Raw genomic sequence first — 19,833 nt, 5'->3', positions numbered from 1 at the left:
TCCTGTCCTGATAATCCTGGTCTTTGCATTGGTGAATGTTTTGAACGCTACCATTCACTAGTTGAGTATTAGCGTAGGGTACAGCATTGCACAGACTAGGCACACTTTCACAGGGTCTCCCAAGATGCCATCGCATTTTGAGAGACCCGAACCTGGAACCGGTTACAGTTATAAAAGTTACAGTTACAAAAAAAAGTGTAAAAAAAAAAAAACACAAACAAAAATAAAAAAAAATAGTTGTCGTTTCATTGTTCTCTCTCTCTCTATTCTCTCTCTATTGTTCTGCTCTTTTTTACTGTATTATATTCTGCAATGTTTTATTGTTATTATGTTTTATCATGTTTGCTTTTCAGGTATGCAATTTTTTATACTTTACCGTTTACTGTGCTTTATTGTTAACCATTTTTTTGTCTTCAGGTACGCCATTCACGACTTTGAGTGGTTATACCAGAATGATGCCTGCAGGTTTAGGTATCATCTTGGTATCATTCTTTTTAGCCAGCGGTCGGCTTTCATGTAAAAGCAATCCTAGCGGCTAATTAGCCTCTAGACTGCTTTTACAAGCAGTGGGAGGGAATGCCCCCCCCCCACCGTCTTCCGTGTTTTTCTCTGGCTCTCCTGTCTCAACAGGGAACCTGAGAATGCAGCCGGTGATTCAGCCAGCTGACCATAGAGCTGATCAGAGACCAGAGTGGCTCCAAACATCTCTATGGCCTAAGAAACCGGAAGCTACGAGCATTTTATGACTTAGATTTCGCCGGATGTAAACAGCGCCATTGGGAAATTGGGGAAGCATTTTATCACACCGATCTTGGTGTGGTCAGATGCTTTGAGGGCAGAGGAGAGATCTAGGGTCTAATAGACCCCAATTTTTTCAAAAAAGAGTACCTGTCACTACCTATTGCTATCATAGGGGATATTTACATTCCCTGAGATAACGATAAAAATGATTTAAAAAAAAAAATGAAAGGAACAGTTTAAAAATAAGATAAAAAAGCAAAAAAAAATAAAGAAAAAAAAAAAAAAAAGCACCCCTGTCCCCCCTGCTCTCGCGCTAAGGCGAACGCAAGCGTCGGTCTGGCGTCAAATGTAAACAGCAATTGCACCATGCATGTGAGGTATCACCGCGAAGGTCAGATCGAGGGCAGTAATTTTAGCAGTAGACCTCCTCTGTAAATCTAAAGTGGTAACCTGTAAAGGCTTTTAAAGGCTTTTAAAAATGTATTAATTTTGTTGCCACTGTACGTTTGTGTGCAATTTTAAAGCATGTCATGTTTGGTATCCATGTACTCGGCAAAGATCATCTTTTTTATTTCATGAAACATTTGGGCAATATAGTGTGTTTTAGTGCATTAAAATTTAAAAAAGTGTTTTTTTTCCACAAAAAATGCGTTTGAAAAATCGCTGCGCAATTACTGTATGAAAAAAAAAATGAAACACCCACCATTTTAATCTGTAGGGCATTTGCTTTAAAATAATATATAATGTTTGGGGGTTCAAAGTAATTTTCTTGCAAAAAAAAATAATTTTTTCATGTAATCAAAAAGTGTCAGAAAGGGCTTTGTCTTCAAGTCTTTAGAAGAGTGGGTGATGTGTGACATAAGCTTCTAAATGTTGTGCATAAAATGCCAGGACAGTTCAAACCCCCCCAAATGACCCCATTTTGGAAAGTAGACACCCCAAGCTATTTTCTGAGAGTCATGTCGAGTCCATGGAATATTTTATATTGTGACACAAGTTGCGGGAAAGAGACAAATTTTTTTTTTTTTTTTTTTGCACAAAGTTGTCACTAAATGTTATATTGCTCAAACATGCCATGGGCATATGTGAAATTACACCCCAAAATACATTCTGTTGCTTCTCCTGAGTATGGGGATACCACATGTGGGGGACTTTTTGGGAGCCTAGCCGCGCACAGGACCCCGAAAACCAAGCACCGCCTTCAGGCTTTCTAAGGCCGTAAATTTTTTATTTCAATCTTCACTGCCTATCACAGTTTCGGAGGCCATGGAATGCCCAGGTGGCACAAAACCCCCCCAAATGACCCCATTTTGGAAAGTAGACACCCCAAGCTATTTGCTGAGAGGTATAGTGAGTATTTTGCAGACCTCACTTTTTGTCACAAAGTTTTGAAAACTGAAAAAAGAAAAAAAAAAAAAAAATTTTTTTCTGGTCTTTCTTCATTTTCAAAAACAAATGAGAGCTGCAAAATACTCACCATGCCTCTCAGCAAATAGCTTGGGGTGTCTACTTTCCAAAATGGGGTCATTTGGGGGGGGTTTGTGCCATCTTGGCATTTTATGGCCTTCAAAACTGTGATAGGTAGTGAGGAGTGAAATCAAAAATGTATGCCCTTAGAAATCCTGAAGGTGGTGCTGGGTTTTCGGGGCCCCGTACGCGGCTAGGCTCCCAAAAAGTCCCACACATGTGGTATCCCCGTACTCAGGAGAAGCAGCTGAATGTATTTTGGGGTGCAATTCCACATATGCCCATGGCCTGTGTGAGCAATATATCATTTAGTGACAACTTTTTGTAAATTTTTTATTTTTTTTTGTCATTATTCAATCACTTGGGACAAAAAAAATAAATATTCAATGGGCTCAACATGCCTCTCAGCAATTTCCTTGGGGTGTCTACTTTCCAAAATGGGGTCATTTGGGGGGGGGGGTTGTACTGCCCTGCCATTTTAGCACCTCAAGAAATGACATAGGCAGTCATAAACTAAAAGCTGTGTAAATTCCAGAAAATGTACCCTAGTTTGTAGACGCTATAACTTTTGCGCAAACCAATAAATATACGCTTATTGACATTTTTTTTACCAAAGACATATGGCCGAATACATTTTGGCCTAAATGTATGACTAAAATTTAGTTTATTGGATTTTTTTTATAACAAAAAGTAGAAAATATCATTTTTTTTCAAAATTTTCAGTCTTTTTCCGTTTATAGCGCAAAAAATAAAAACGGCAGAGGTGATCAAATACCATCAAAAGAAAGCTCTATTTGTGGGAAGAAAAGGACGCAAATTTCGTTTGGGTACAGCATTGCATGACCGCGCAATTAGCAGTTAAAGCGACGCAGTGCCGAATTGTAAAAAGTGCTCTGGTCAGGAAGGGGGTAAATCCTTCCGGGGCTGAAGTGGTTAAATGTTCATTGTGCATAACTGTACTTGTGTTATGAAACTGTAGTAAACACCAGAAACAAGTTTTGTGTAAGAAATTGCTTAATAGACAAGAAGACACATTTTCACTCTTGTGAAACAAATCTGTTTATTTTGTTTGTGTGCATCATGCCGAGATAATATGAAACAAAAGGTTCAACATTTGATGTTTGTTCTCTCTGCGGTTCATGAGGTCAGGCGGATGATGAAAATGCAAAAAAAAAAAAAAAGACGTATATAAACAGCAAGTGTTCACAGAACATTCTGAGCACATAGGGGGGCCCACTAATCTGGGCTAATAAGTAACTGGAGTTATGCAACTTTTCATATAACATTTGAAGCTAATACATTTTCCCCAGTTTTCGAGAGAAAGAAAGGACACTTAATTGAAAGGAGAGATTTCTGAAAAGTAAGTAGAAGCATTCATGTTTTCATACTATTAATTTTTAGTAGTATACAGGGCTAATGAATTTAGAACAAAAGTACATGTTTAGAGGGATGCATCACATGTGAGTCAATGTAAGAAGATTACAAAAGTATCTTAATCTTGCCCAAATACTTTTTTTGTTTTTTTTTTTAACTGAAATTGTTGACATAATATTAAAAATGCAAGAGTTATATTGCGTGAAGAAGGCATTGGACTTGTATTTTAAATCCTATTCATTTAAATGAAAATATTCTAAAGAACATTTTTTACAGTGTAAAATATTAACCAATGTTTGAGCAAGCAGACTGCAGGTTTTTAATCCCCACTTTCCTAAAACAAGTTTCAGCTCTGTAATGGTCTTTGAATGTCTTGGTAAGAATTGTGCTTATCTTTCAAATATTGTTGCCTGCATATCTTCAGGCAACCTATAAGATATAATTGACCTAATTATTCCTTTAATCTAACAAGCAATTGAGCAAAAGACCTGCAATAATTTTCTGCTATTTTACTGTTTCTGATCATTTTCCAGTTATCTACTTTATCACTAAAAATTGGTTCTTGAACCAAATATGCTTTGATCCTACGTTCACATCACTGCGTGTGGCTGTGGGTATTGCAGCGATTTCCGCACTCGCAACCAGCCGCATTGAAAAAGCACACGCAGGGTTGCCATTCGTTCTGAATGGTACCCCTATGCATGTAAAATCACACTGCATCTGCGGAAAGCAAAGGGAAATTGCATGGTCATTATATTCATTTGAATAGGCTGCCGTGCCCACGCATATGCGGCCGCACAAAAACGCAAATGAGTGTGCACCTAGGGTGAATCATTTTCTGTTTGTTGATAAGCATCTTGTACTACTCCTAGGATTCCTTACATTTTTCTAAAAAAATACTTTTGATAAACAGCAAGGTTTCATGTTGTCATTTTCAAGCTTAAAATAGAAGCAGTTATATAGCTGGTTATTATGACAATACCTTTTTATTGACAATATATTTTCAAAAAAGTGAGAGACATCTCTCAAGTATTCATGCCGTTAATCTTTAGTATAATGCTAAAGGACTAAGAATAAGAGTGCATTAAAGGATCTGATCTTGACTAAATAATTAAAAATACTTTTCTCCCTTCGTCTTTCAGGACAGCACCTGGAGAGAGCGCAACTCCACCCATTTTACCAGGAAACACTGCATTCAGTTTTCTTTAAAGATAGGACCGGACACTTCCACCATGGCCTCAGTTGTAGTGTTTCTTCCGCCATGGTGGAAGCGCTGCAGGGAACCAGGGGTATGCTACGCTTTCTCCAGGTAGGGAGAGTATGGGGCATACCGGTATGTTGATCTCCACAGGCCAGCCTAGCTTCCTCCCTTACGTGATGTGGATGCTGCGGCGTCTCCGCCTCTTCATACTCGGCGAGAGTCAGGCTGCTGGAGGTCCCCGCTCCTATAGACTGGCAGCACAGGCTAAGGAGGAATGGCAGGTATTCGGCATCTCCTCCATCCCCAAAGCCTCATGCCTTATGGGTTCCGATGGCGAGCGCGTCATTCCGGCCGGGGGCGGGACTTCCGGCGGTGCAACACGGCTTCCGGTTCCGGCCGCTGGAACCCAGGAAGAGGGGGCGGTCTCTTTCGGCTGACGTAATTTCCGACCCTCGCAGCGGCGAGCGGACCGGGTAATTCAAACATAACACATGCAAACACCACTGTAGACCTCGCAGCAATGGAGGAGGAACAAACGGCAGTGGCAGTAGCAGCCAGGCCCAGGTAAGCAGGGACAGTGGTCTCTGTCTTTTACTTTATGGGCCATGTATTTTTCCCTTCCAAATTCTATGGGGAATTTGGGAGCCTTCAACACTATTCCTGTGTGCTGTAATCGGGAAGAATGTATGATTATCTATTTGAAAAGTGAATCTGTGGGGGGATTCACAGGCTGTGGTATCAAAACACAGGAGTTAAAGGGTAAGCTCCTCTATTTGGCAGCATGCTATGTTGTTTTTTTTTTTTCTATGATTGAGATACAATGTTAAATTGAGGAAATGTTTTTTTTTATTTTTTGGTGCATTTCAGAAAGTTAAAGAAAAGACCAAACATTCCTCCCCTCCTAAAAGGAAATGTCCGTCATGTAAAAATGTACTTAGAGAATCCTGGACCAAGGTGTTATGCAGGTCCTGCATAGCAGATTTAGTTAAGGAGGAAACCACTCCTGCTACACCTGCGACTCAGCAAGGAGAATTATTAAGCTCCTGCCGGAAGGAACTGTCGGACACATTTGAGACGTTCCGGTCTTATCTGGATAAACGCCCAGCTGCAAGTGGCAGCACAGTACCCCATTCTCATTCATCTGTTTCTGCATCCAGAGGGGGCAGTGACTCAGAGGATGAAGAGCGAAGTGTTTCCCCAGACTCCGAGGAAGAAGCGGATGAAGAGAAAGAAACTTCTTCTTCTTCTCGGTATAAATTATCCTTAGCGGAGGTGGATGATCTTTTGAAGACTATCCACACAACTCTAAACATCACAGAGGATAAAGCCCAGTAGTCATTACATGATAAAATGTTCCAATGTATGGGTGAGGTGAAACACAGGGTATTTCCAGTGTATAAGTTTCTATCCGAAACAATAAAAAGGGAATGGAACGACCCAGAGAGGGCCCCTTTCTTTTCCAAATCCCTCAAACTGAGGTTTCCTTTTGAAGAGGATAGCTTTCAAGTCTGGGACAAACCAACTGTGGTAGCCAGGAACTTGGAGCATTGGCTGGAACAGCTGAAAGCCCATATCAAGGCAGGAACTCCCCGTAAGGACCTGTTGGATACACTGCCTGTACTACTGAAAGCAGTGGGGTACATGGCAGATGCATCCGCTGAATCTGTAAGAATGTCAGCCAGATCCTCAGCTTTGATAAACTCAGCTCGTAGAGCTTTATGGGTTAAGACATGGACTGGGGATACAGCCTCAAAAACCAAACTATGTGGTCTACCCTTTGAAGGAGATTTGGTTTTTGGCCTGGATCTCAAAGCCATACTTGTCAGAATAACTGATAAGAAAAAGGCCTTCCCAGTAAAGAAAAAGGTGGTCCCTCAGGGCAATAAAAATGTTTGTGCTTTTCGAAAAAACCCCAGACACGAAAGAGACAAGTTACAAAAAACCCTGGAGGTCTCAGAGAGGGAGGGGCAAGTTAAGAGTGCTATTTTGCCCCCCTACCCCAAACACAAAAATCCAGTGACTGTCCTCTGACTGTGGGAGCAAGGTTACAAACCTTCTTTCCACAGTGGAAGAAGATAACAGCCAGTCCGTTTATCCTCAAAACAATAATAGAGGGTTACAGACTGGAATTCTCTCAACCCCCACCTGTTCATTTTTACGTAACCCAGGCTCCCCGAGCCCTATAGAAATCTGTGGCAATGACATCAATCCTACAGGAATTGATTTAACAGAGGGTGATCATAAATGTTCCCCCCCAAAGAAGAAGGCCAGGGGTGCTATTCGCACATATTTCTTGTAAAGAAGCCTTCAGGCAAATTCAGATTGAGTCTGAACCTGAAGATACTAAACAGATCAATCAGGTACAAGAAATTCAGAATGGACACAATTTTTTCAGTAAAGGGTCTCCTGACCCCAAGCTGTTTCATGGCATCCATAGATCTGAGGGATACGTATCTCCATGTGCCTATAGCACCAGCATCGCAAAAACACCTAAGGTTTGCGGTCTATCCTACATCTTCAGTTCAGAGCTCTTCCTTTCGGGCTGTCCTCCTCTCCGAGGATGTTCACGAAGATCGTAGCAGAGGCCTTAGCCCCCCTCAGGGTAGAGGGAATATCGATTTTCCCATATTTAGACGACCTTCTAATATTTGCCAAAACAAGGGATCTATTAGTGAAGGATCTGGAAAGGACAAAGAGAAACTTGGAGGGTCTCGTCTGAATAATAAACAAAGAGAGATCAAACATGATTCCATCTCAGAATAAAATTTCTGGGATATACCATCGATTCCATACAGGAGAGAATTTTTCTCCCGGAGGAAAAGATAGAGAAGGTTCAAAATGCCGTAAAAAAGACCCAGACAAACAGTTTCTATCAGGGCAGCTATGTCAGTCTTGGGACTCCTCACTGCATCAATACCAGCAGTACAATGGGCATGTCTCCATGCAAGGGATCTCCAGCAGGCAATTCTGAGAAATTGGTCCTATGGAGAGTTCCTGGAAAAATTGATCAGAATGCCCCCTCAAGTTCAAAGGAAGCTCTGGTGGTGGAGGAATCGCTGAAACCTGGACAGGGGCCTGCTCTGGTGTTTTCCCGTTGAGCGGAGGTTAACAACGGATGCAAGTTCTTGGGGTTGGGGCGCCCAACTGGAAGGATAGATGGCTCAAGGGAATTGGACAAACAAGGAAGCCATGAGATCCTCCAATTGGAGGGAACTATGGGCTATTCTTTTAGGACTATGGGCCTTCAAGAAACTAGTCCAGGGTCACCATGTCCAAGTGTTGTCGGACAACGCCACAGCAGTGGCCTATATAACAAGGCAAGGAGGCACGAGAAGCAAGGTGTTGCTATCCTCGGCCCTTCAGATTCTATCCTGGGCAGAAAGCAACTTGAGGTCCCTAACAGTGGTGCACCTAAAGGGAGACCTGAATCTAGTAGCAGACTTTCTGAGCAAAGAAAGGATACTAGAATCAGAGTGGAGTCTGAACTCAGAGGTATTCCAAAGCTTAATAGGAAAATGGGGAGCTCCCCAAATAGATCTGTTCGCATCGCATCCCAGAACAATACAAAGGTGACGGCCTATTTTTCACTAAACAGGCAAGATCAAGCGAGAAGATTGGATGCGCTAGCACAACCATGGAACTTCCACTTGTGCTACGTCTTTTCCCCCTTTCAAATGATCCCTTTGGTATTAAAGAAACTATAAAAAGAGGCCACAAGTATGATTCTAGTGGCTCCTTTTTGGCCCAAAAGGGCTTGGTTTGCAACTGTGCAGAGGATGGCGGTGGAACCCCACTGGGTTCTTCCACTATGGAGAGATCTTCTAACCCAGGGACCCCTTCAACATCCGAATATCGAGCACCTCAGACTGACATAGTGGTTACTGAGGAGCAGATCCTAAAAAGAAACGGCTTGTCAGACAAACTGGTCTCAACCCTTTTAATAAGCCGAAAAAAGGTTACTAGAGCAATTTATTTTAAGAGGTGAAAGCGTTTTAATTCCTGGTGCACTAAAAAGTTCTCACCACAGGAAATACTTTCGGTTTTAGAATTCCTCCATGAGGGAATGGAGATGGGGTTGGCGACTAGTACCCTGAAGGTCCAAGTAGCCGCTTTATCGTTTTTTCTTGAGAGACAGCTATCTCAGGAGCCGCTTATTATCAGATTTTTTAAGGCATTGGCCAGAGCTAGGCCAATACCTTTTAAGTTTTTTCCAAAATGGGACCTATCATTGGTCTTACAAGGTTTGATCAAAAGACCCTTTGAACCGCCAGAGGAAGCGACAATAAAATTATGGTCATTCAAACTAGTTCTTTTAGTGGCAGTTACATCAGCTAGAAGGGTAAGCGAGTTGCAAGCCCTGTCTATAGTAGAACCTTTCTGTTATATATTTCCAGACAGGGTAGTGCTAAAAACGGACCCGAGTTTTCTGCCAAAAGTTCCAACAGCGTTTCATAGGGCACAGGAAATAATTCTCCCTACCTTTTGTCCTACACCATCCAGCTCTAAGGAGAAGTCTTTCCATAGCTTGGACGTGAGAAGGTGTTTACTACACTATCTAGAAATCACAAGAGAATTCAGAAAATCAAATTCACTCTTTATTCTGTTCTCAGGACCACGTAAAGGGTATAGTGCTTCTAAAAACACTATAGGTAGATGGCTGTGAATGGCCATCAGTGAAGCCTATAGAGCTTCAGGGGCAGATCCACCCACAGGGGTAGTGGCCCACTCAACACGGGCAGTAGCAACGTCTTGGGCGGAAAGAGCAGGGGCTTCTCCAGGTCGGATCTGTAAAGCGGCCACGTGGACAAGTTTCTCCACCTTCACCCGCCACTACAGGTTGGACTTGCTATCAGCATCGAAACAATCGTTCGGCAGGAAAGTCCTGCAGGCGGTGGTCCCACCCTAGAGTAAGTACTCTCTTATCATCTCCAGGTGCTGTCCTGAAAGACGAAGGGAGAAAACCTTAGTTAGACTTACCGGTAACGGTATTTCTACGAGTCTTTCAGGACAGCGCTGATGACCCGCCCTAATGGTATTATAAAATGTGGTGTTATTGCTATGTTCTGCTTATCTAATTTCAGCATGGCTGGAGGTGAACAACTGAGGCCATGGTCGAAGCGTCTGGTCTTTAAAGAAAACGGACTGCAGTGTTTCCTGGGAAAGTGGGTGGAGCTGCGCTCTCTCCAGGTGCTGTCCTGAAAGACTCGTAGAAATACCATTACCGGTAAGTCTAACTAAGGTTTTTTTTCAAATAACAAATTTATTACATTTTATTGATTACAAAAATGAAAGACTGTGCAAAGCCACACCATTATTTCTATGCAAGTTTATCTAAAGTGTAAGATGGTAAAATATTATTTTTCATTTTTTTTTTTTTTTAAGATGGCAATTCTGGAAATAACTGAAGTTTCACAGAAATATACACTATATTGTCAAAAGTATTGGGACACCTGCCTTTACACGCACGTGAACTTTAATGGCGTCTTAGTCCGTAGTTTTCAGTATTGCAACTTTAACAGCTTTTCATCCCAAAGGTGTTCTCTTGGGTTGAGGTCAGCACTCTGTGCAGGCCAGTTAAGTTCCTCCACCCCAAACTCACTCATCCATGTCTTTATGGACCTTGCTTTGTGCACTGGTGTGCAGTCATGTTGGAACAGGAAGGGGCCATCCCCAAACTGTTCCCACAACATTGGAAGTATGAAATTGTCCAAAAAGTCTGGGTATGCTGACACCTTAGGAGTTCCCCCTTACTGGAACTAAGGGGCCGAGCCCAACCCCTGAAAATCAACCTCATACCATAATCCCTCTCCACCAAATGATTTGGACCAGTGCACAAAGCAAGGTCCATAAAGACATGGATGAGCGAGTTTGGGGTGGAGGAACTTGACTTGCCTGCACAGAGTCCTGACCTCAACCCCCTAAAACACCATTGGGATGAACAAGAGTGAAGACTGCGAGCCAGGCCTTCGAGTCCAACATCAGTGCCTGACCTTACAAATGCGCTTCTGGAAGAATGGTAAAACATTCCCATAGACACACTCCTAAACCTTGTGGACAGCTTTTCCAGGAGAGTTGAAGCAGTTATGTAAGGATGGGCCAACTCAATATTGAACCCTACGGACTAAGACTGGGATGCCATTAAAGTTCATGTGCGTGTAAAGGCAGGTGTCCCAATACATAGTGCATTTTCTATGTCTTTTTTATGGCTGGCAAGTTTACTTTTGCTCTTTCTTGGAAGTGTGGCAAAGTTAACCTCGTTTATAGGGGAAATGCTGCGCTATCTGGATGTTGGCATGAGTGCCTTGATGCAACGACACTAAAAAAATTAAAAATGTGTTGACGTGCAAACAAAGTCTTTTTACCATAGAGCGTGTGATCACAGCATCACAAACCTCATAATCCACATATGTGTTGAAATGTATAAAGTGCCTCTGTGCTGGTAAAATAAATATATAAAGTGTTTTCATGCAAACTCCAAAAAATTCATACAAAATAAAATCAAAAACTTCATGTATCAAATATAGTGATCCAAATACATGCATATATATAGATAGATATCTATCTATATATAGATATATAGGTATCTATCTATATATAAATAGATATCCATCTATATATATCTATGTATATAAATTTAAAGTGATCCAGTTATCAAAAGTGCTAAGTGCACACAAAATAATTGTCAAAATTTCATATAAATAGTAACATCATCAAATATTGAAGTCCATTCGAAAAATATTCACAGCTTGTACTGGTAATAAAACTTGTGTTCTGGTGTTCACTCAAGTGCTCCCCCTTATGTGTATACGCTCACCTTAGAGCGTGTGACCTCACAATTAAGTTCAGTCAGAACACGCTTGTGAACCACCCTGGGTTTAGTGTCAGTGATGGAGTCCTGGGCTGCTCAGTTCTGCTGCTTCCACACTTGTGCAAAACATAAAGGGACTTGATAGTGTGATACCATTTTATAAAATAATTTTATTAATAAACCATAACCCCTCTGACAGGGTTACTCACATTTGCTGGGTGTTTCAGTGTACCACTCTATAGAAAGCCAAACAAAACGCCAAAAAGCCGAAATAGTGCGTCTTTCCTTTCTGAGACAAGTAACCTGTCTCCTGTTCCATTCTGTCCCCTCCCCAACATGTGTCAATACAGGGATAAATAGTATCTTCATCAGGGGGATTGTGATCCCTGTATCGACACATATTGGGGAGGGGACAGGGTGGAGCAGGAGACAGCTGACTTGTCTCAGAAAGGAGAGACGCACTATTTCGGCTTTTTGGTGTTTTGTTTGGCTTTCTATAGAGTGTGGTGCACTGAAGCACCCAGCAAATAGGGATGGGTGAACGGTTCAGCCCGAGCATAAGTTTGGGCAACCAAAGTTCGGCCCAAGCATAAGTTTGGGCCGAACTTTGGTTGTTCGATGTTCTGCAGAACACGGAACAATATGCGGTGTTCAGGGCAAATTCGAAAGCCACGGGAACACCGCTAAGGTCTATGGGACATTAACATGAAAAATCAAAAGTGTTCATTTTAAAGGCTTATATGCAAGTTATTGTCATAAAAAGTGTTTGGGGACCCGGGTCCTGCCCCAGAAGACAGCTATCAATGTTAAAAAAAGTTTTAAAAACGGATGTTTTTTCGGGAGCAGTGATTTTAATAATTCTTAAAGTGAAACAAAGTAAAATATTCCTTTAACTTTCGTACCTGGGGGGTGTCTATAGTATGTCTGTAAAGGGGCGCATTTTTCCCGTGTTTAGAACAGTCCCTGCACAAAATGACATTTCTAAAGGAAAAAAAGTCATTTAAAAGTACTCGCGGCTATAATGAATTTCGGTCCCTGCAATACAGATAAAAGTCATTGAATAAAACGGCATGGGATCCCCCAGTCCATTACCAGGCCCTTTGGGTCTGGTATGAATATTAAGGGGAACCCCGTACCAAGATTTTTAAAAAAAATTGCGTGGGGGTCCCCCCAAATTCCATACCTGGCCTTTCAGGTCTGGTATAGATATTAAGGGGAACCCCGTGCCAAAATTAAAAAAAAAATGGTGTGGGGGTCCCCCAAAAAATCCATACCAGACCCTTATCCGAGCACGCAACCTGACAGGCTGTAGGAAAAGAGGGGGGATGAGAGAGCGCCCCCCTCCTGAACTGTACCAGGCTTCATGCCCTCAACATGGGGAGGGTGCTTTGGGGTAGCCCCCCAAAGCACCTTGTCCCCATGTTGATGGGGACAAGGGCCTCATCCCCACAACCCTTGCCCGGTGGTTGTGGGGGTCTGCGGGCGGGGGGTTTATCAGGATCTGGAAGCCCCCTTTAACAAGGGGACCCCCAGATCACGGCCTCCCCCCCTGTGTGAAATGGTAACGGGGTACAAATGTACCCCTACCATTTCACAAAAAAAGTGTCTAAATGGTACAAAAGACAAGTCCTTTATTAAAAAATAAAAAAATTAAAAATGTCCCACGAAGTCCATTCATCTTCTTCTCTCGCTCAGCTGACGGACGGAAAAAGAAAAAAAAAACAAAGCCGTGACCGACCCGCCTCCCTGGTAGGCACCCACCTTATGACGGTTCTTTGCTTTGATAGTTCTTATATAACTGAGGGCGGAGTCACACAATGACGTTCCCGGGTGACCCCTCCGCCGTCTGATGCATGGGGACTTCCCCATTGCTTTCCCAGGGTGTCAAAGGGGGGTGGGGCCACCCGTTTACCTAATTGGGGATGCCAATCAGTGCCCATAATTGATGCCAATCAGTTCCAGTGCCAAACACGAATGCAGAAAAAAATGATGATTCAGTGTTGAAAACTGTAAGAATGACTGGTGTACAATGGCACATGTGAAATTTACTACATTTGTACACCAGTAACATTATATAACCTGACAGCATGCTTACCTGGAAATTAACTCAAACCTCCTCATCTTGCACACACATGAAAAGCCCAGCCTTAAGCCCTGGTTCACATTGGAGTGATTTGGCATGCGATTTGACATGTCAAATCGCATGCCAAATTAGCAGCAATTGCCGCCAATGGCACCATCTGAACAACTTTTGGAGACTGCGGGGTGTGATTTCCATTGACATCAGTGCAGCAACCCGCACAGATGTCTCTGAAATCACCCCCGAAGTCGGGACTGACATGCGGGAATGAAATTGTGCGAGTTCAGCTGAACTCGCATGATTTTATTCCCACTGTCAGTGTGAACCTAGGCTTAAAAAGCTTAAGATTTATATGCATGCACCAAATAAAAATAAATAAAATTAAAGATAGACAGACAGACTCACCTTCCCCATGTTTCCTTTGCAATTCTTCTCTACCCCCCAAATCCCTCCCGCCCCCCTCCTCTTTCTTCCCCTTTATTCCTTTCCCCTCTGCCCCCTCTCCTCCCTTCTATTTCTTTTTTCACACTTTACTCCTCCACTTCCAAACCCTTTCCTAGCTCTACATGAAGAGAGTTTCTCTGATGATGTATATTAGATAAATGTGGTAAGATACCGTGTATACTCGAGTATAAGTCGAGATTTTGAGCCTTTTTTTTGGGGCTGAAAGTGCCCCCCTCGACTTATACTCGAGTCACCGCCGTCTGCCTACATGATCAGTGTGTCATGCAGGCAGACGGCAGCCAGCGTGTGCTACATACCATTCGGCAGCCTCTCACTGTTCAAAAGCCACGCCTCCTCCTCCTCTGTGATAGGCAGAAAACTCCATTTCCCAGCAGCCTATCATGGACATTTTCTCATCCTCATTCATGGTATGAGGATGAGAGAATGTCCGTGATAGGCTGACCGCTGACTGCTGGGAAATGGAGTTTTCTGCCTATCATGGACGAGGAGGAGGTGCGGCTTTTGAACAGTGAATGGCCGCCAAATAGTAATAGCACACGCTGCTCGGTGGATGCAGAGCGGCACACGAAGGCATGCACAGGACACAGGTAGGATGCACACATACACAGGACACATACACACATACCCAGGACACATGCACACATACAGAGGGACACATGCACAGGACACATGCACATATACACAGGACACATGACACATGCACATATACACAGGACACATGCACAGGACACATGACACATGCACATATACACAGGACACATGCACAGGACACATGCACATATACACAGGACACATGACACATGCACATATGCACAGGACACAGGGAGGTATACAGCTGCAGATGGGCATTGTTGACCCTCTTTTTCCACTTACAGTAGCTTCTGCATTTCTCACCCTCGTCTTATACTCGGGTCAATACGTTTTTCCCATTTTTTTGTGGTAAATTAGGGCCTCGACTTACTCGAGTATATACGGTATTATGTTTCCCATCTCATTCCGGTACCAAAAATGGTTATTTATGTTCGTATGTTGCACTTGTTTTTTAATATTATTTTGAATAAATGTGACACTGTAAAAATTAATATGACTTCTGGATAGATGGCTACATAAGAGATAGTATTTCTTATATATATATATAGGTTCTCCCTTCTTCTCTTTGAGAGTCTGTACATGGAGTTTGAGTGACTGGGACCGCTGAGAAGCAGATCCCTGAATCGGAGGTTGAGTGGGCAATGACAGCCTGTAAGCAGAATATCCTTTTAGCCCCTACCCTATCCACTGCTATTTAAATTACACATGCCCCACCCGTTACTCTTTATATACATGACACAGCCCCCACCCCCAAATTCACATCTCATTGTAAACATTCCCTTTCATCTGGATTTTGCTAAATATATAAAGCTTAGCAGGAGTGTATATGCACCCCCCCCCCCCTATTTTTTGGGACTATTGAGTAAAACATTAGTTTACAGAGATTTAAATAGTTAGTAAAGTTTGTCATCATATTTAGTCAGAACAAATTGATAAGGATGGGACAGCACCCCCTAGACATAATCAGTAGCGCAGGGTACAAGAGAACCATTACCATACTCCATTAAAAAAACAAGCATTCACACATCCTTCTGAAAATCCCTCAAGAGAACCTGTTTCATGACAAAGAAAGAATCATGACCAGTTAGTATTGCTATGATGCCTTCAAGAGAGCCTATATGTGTATCTTCATTTAATAGTCAGGTTTAAATCTTAGTCATCCCCCTTCACTAATTCACCTACCACTATATAACAGTGCTTTGAAAAGTGCCCCCCCCCCCCCCTTGTGGGATAGACTTAAGAGCTACTCTGGCCAGCTCAGTAGATTGCATTAAAAAGAGCTGGATGCATTCCTAAATGCACAAAATATAACTGGATATAAACATTTGTTGGTGATAACATTAGAGATAGTTTTTTTTTTTTTTTTTTTTTAAGTTTTCAAACAATTTTTATTGGGTTATATATCAAAGTTAACACAATAAGAAGAGAGGAGTAGAAAAAGAAAATATGTATAACAAAATATATTCTGCACTCTAAATGCGATAGTAGAAGTCTATACAGTAAAAAAGGAAAAAAAAAAAGACCAGGGGGTCAAGGGACAGGGTCAATCAAGGAGGAACACACTGGCTGTAAATATAATTAGAAACGATTTATTACAAAATAGATTTCCACCCACATGGTAGAAAAATGGAACTAACCTCCACCACTAGAAAAGTGACAGTGCAAAAGGACAGATACACCACCTGGTACCCACTACCTACATGTCTAATATCCTCATAATAGAAAGTAATGAGCAGCGTCCAACTGTACCCACTCCTGGGAACAGTATAGAAACCTACATGGGACAATAATGGTTATCAATGGATAAGCAAATAATGAAAACAATGCTGGATGGCAAAAGTGAAATCACTTGTGAAGAACGTCCTGTGTGGAACCTGTCAGTCCTTCGAACTAGGATGGAAAATCACTGGGAGCAAATATAATAAAGTTCATGTGGAAGACCAATTCCTGTATAGGGTGCAGATAGTGACACTTCTGTGATCTGCCGCACTTTCATAGGGATATGATAGAAAAGTAGAAAAGTCTAGAAAGCGGCATGTATAGAACATATAAGGTGCAGCCAAACATGTACCTTCCGTCTTCTGCCCTCTCTGCAATGCAGTGTGGAGGAGGGGGGAGGAAAAACAGCTGATCCCAGGATACGAGCCGTAGCTGGCCGGGTGAAGATTACCTGTAGCATACAGATGATTTCCCTCAATGTAGGGGCCGCCAAGAGCCGATCCCAGGGACCTTAGTAATTCGGCACTTGAGGGGAAATGTGACTGTAGGTTCCCGCTAGCTAATCTTCTAGTGTTTCATCAAAGACGCCAGGCACCACAGCCATACGGCGTTGAGAGCGGGAGGCGACCCTGACTGCACACAGCTAAGGTGGGACGTTCCGCAATCCAGCTGGGCTGGATGTGCTAGTAGTAAGAAGGATAGGTCTCTGATGGGATCGCTGCTGGGAGGGGCGTGTAGAAACAGGAAGACCGGCGTTACCCAATGTATGCATACATCCTTGGATCGTTCTTCAAACAGCATGTAGATGGGGGGAGAAAGTAGCAACCATGAATAAAGTAGGGGATGAAGGAATCAATCCAGGTGGTGGCTGTCAAGGAATGGGGGCATCTAGCTGATGCGTTTCAATCTGCTGACCGATTTTCTTCAGAGCTAGCGACATAATGAAGGACATGAAGCGAAATAGTGAAATAATTTGTCTAATTGGCTACTATGTAATCCACATGGACTACCCCTTAAGGAAAAATTAACCCTACAACACTCAATAAAAGTGTGCACCTGACATTGCCAATAAAAAACATCACACATCCTGGGAATAAGTGAGTAAACAAAAAATAATAAAGAAACGGGGTGAAAAAGAAAAAAAGGATTAGAGAGAAAATAGAGGGGGGGAGGGTAGGAAGGCAGGAAGAAAAAAGGAAAAAGATTTATGTACATATTAATGTAAATTGTTTGTCCAATTAGCAGAGATCTGGGAATATATGGGGTTAATAACGCCATGGGTCACGCGAAAGGCTCTCCTCACAGGGGAAGAGGGGCTCCTTCAACAAGGTACTAGTAATTTTGATGGTAAATTAGGGACCCGAGGAGAAGTCATATATCACCCTGTAGTGGCCACAGTCCCCAAGGTCATGTGTTCCTACAAAGAGGACAACTAGTGTTCCAAAAATACTGCTAAATTACATTCATTATTCAAGCCTATAGGCTGGAGGCTATTGAGGCGATAGATCCACATTTTTTCTTTTTGATATAAAATGCGGTCAAAATCCCCCCTCCTGAGTGGGAGATTTAGTCTGTAAATGCCCTTCACGCGGAGGCCTCTTGGGTCCCCACCATGTTCAGTCAGGAAATGTAGTGGTAATGGTCGCTCATCATCCTTTTTAACCATCTCAATACTGGGCACTTCCTTCCCAGACCAATTTTCATCTTTCAGTGCTCTCTCACTTTGAATGACAATTACTCAGTCATACTACACTGTACCCAAATGAAATTTTTATCATTTTGTTCACACAAATAGAGCTTTCTTTTGGTGGTATTTATTCACCACTTCATTTTTTATTTTTTGTGATATAAGCGAAAAAAAGTGAATATTTTGAAAAAAAACAACATTTTCTACTTTCTCTTTTAAAAGAAACCAAAAAAATTAAATTTTGTCGAAAATTTAGGCAAAAATGTATTCTACCATGTCTTTGGTAAAAAAAATCCTGATAATTGTATGATCATTGGTTTGTGTGAAAGTTATAGAGTCTACAAGCCATGCTAAGCATTATTGAAAATGTATCAATCCTAATGCACTGTTGGCCTAATGCACTGATCTCATTTCTTGAGGCCCTAAAATGACAGTACAATAACCCCCCAAATGACCCCTTTTTGGAAAGAAGACAGTCTGAGGTATTTAGTAAGAGGCATAGTGAATTTTTTAAAGTTGAAATTTTTTCCCCACAATGCTTTGGAAAATTAAGAAATATAGATTTTTTTTTTCTTCACTAAATTGTCATATTTACAAGTTAATTCTCACACACGGCGCAGGCATAATTGCAATTACACCCCAAAATACATTCTGCTATTCGTCCTGAGTATGGCGATACCCCATGTGTGAGACTTTTCCACAGCCTGGCCACATACAGAGGCCCAACATCCATATAGCACCATCAGGCGTTCTAAAGGCATAAATTACACATTTCATTTCCTGAGTACCTATCACATTTTTGAAGGCCCTGGAGCACCAGGACAATGTAATTACCCACAAAATGACCCCATTTTGCAAAGAACACAACCCAATGTATATTCTATGAGGCATAATGAGTCTTTTGAACATGTAATTTCTTTCCACAAGTTTTTGGAAAATGTGGAAAGAAAACGAAAACCTATTTTTTTTCTCACAAAGTTGTCAATTTAGAAGATCTTTCTTACACATAGCATGTACATAGCCAAAATGACACCCCAAAATACATTCTGCTACTCGTCCTGAGTATGGCAATACCCCATGTGTGAGACTTTTCCACTACTTGGATACATATACATACATACAGAGGCCCAACATGCAAGTAGCACCTTCAGGCTTCTAACACATAGCATGTACACACCAAGAATTACACCCCAAAATACATTCTGCTGAGCAAAAGGTAAAAAAAAAGCTCACCTGTGGTTTTAGCAGGCAGGAATACTGTTCCAGAGCAGCCAAAGCATTTGTCCAGACAGCCAAAGGAAATGTCCAGGAATTGTCCAGGCAGCAGACAGACATGGAAAAGTATGAACATGGTTCAGTACAGTCCAAGGTTTAGCAGGCAGTTCGGTTAACAGGCATAGGCATGGCCAGTCCAGGTGGCAGGCAAAGGCATGGCAAGATCATGTGGCAGGCAAAGGCATGGCCAGTTCAGGTGGCAGGCAAAGGCATGGCCAGTTCAGGTGGCAGGCAGAGGCATGACCAGTTCAGGTGGCAGCAGGCAGCACTTTGTACATTGGGCCTTGGTCAGGTAAGACCTGAGGACAGGGGTAGAGGCTTCTTCCCACCCAAATCTCTACGAAGCCTCACAGTCTCCAGACCCTAATCAGAGAAAACTAAAAACCCGGAGAAAAATGTTTTCTCCACTCGGAAAACCTTTTCTG

At 42.3% G+C, this 19,833-nt stretch overlaps 1 protein-coding gene across 1 annotated transcript in view; it reads left to right on the top strand.

The window, feature by feature from the left end:
- The first annotated feature begins 3,410 nt into the window (after positions 1–3,410).
- AGT (angiotensinogen) overlaps positions 3,411–19,833 on the top strand; it is a 203,141-nt gene continuing 186,718 nt past the window's right edge. The window contains exon 1 of the mRNA XM_073627556.1: positions 3,411–3,568. The gene's annotated coding sequence lies outside the window, so the exon portion shown is untranslated. The remainder of the gene's footprint in view (positions 3,569–19,833) is intronic.

Source organism: Aquarana catesbeiana, linkage group LG04 (genome assembly GCF_042186555.1).
Source record: "Aquarana catesbeiana isolate 2022-GZ linkage group LG04, ASM4218655v1, whole genome shotgun sequence".
Taxonomy (NCBI): Eukaryota; Metazoa; Chordata; class Amphibia; order Anura; family Ranidae; genus Aquarana; species Aquarana catesbeiana.
This window is presented reverse-complemented; position numbering and strand designations above follow the sequence as displayed.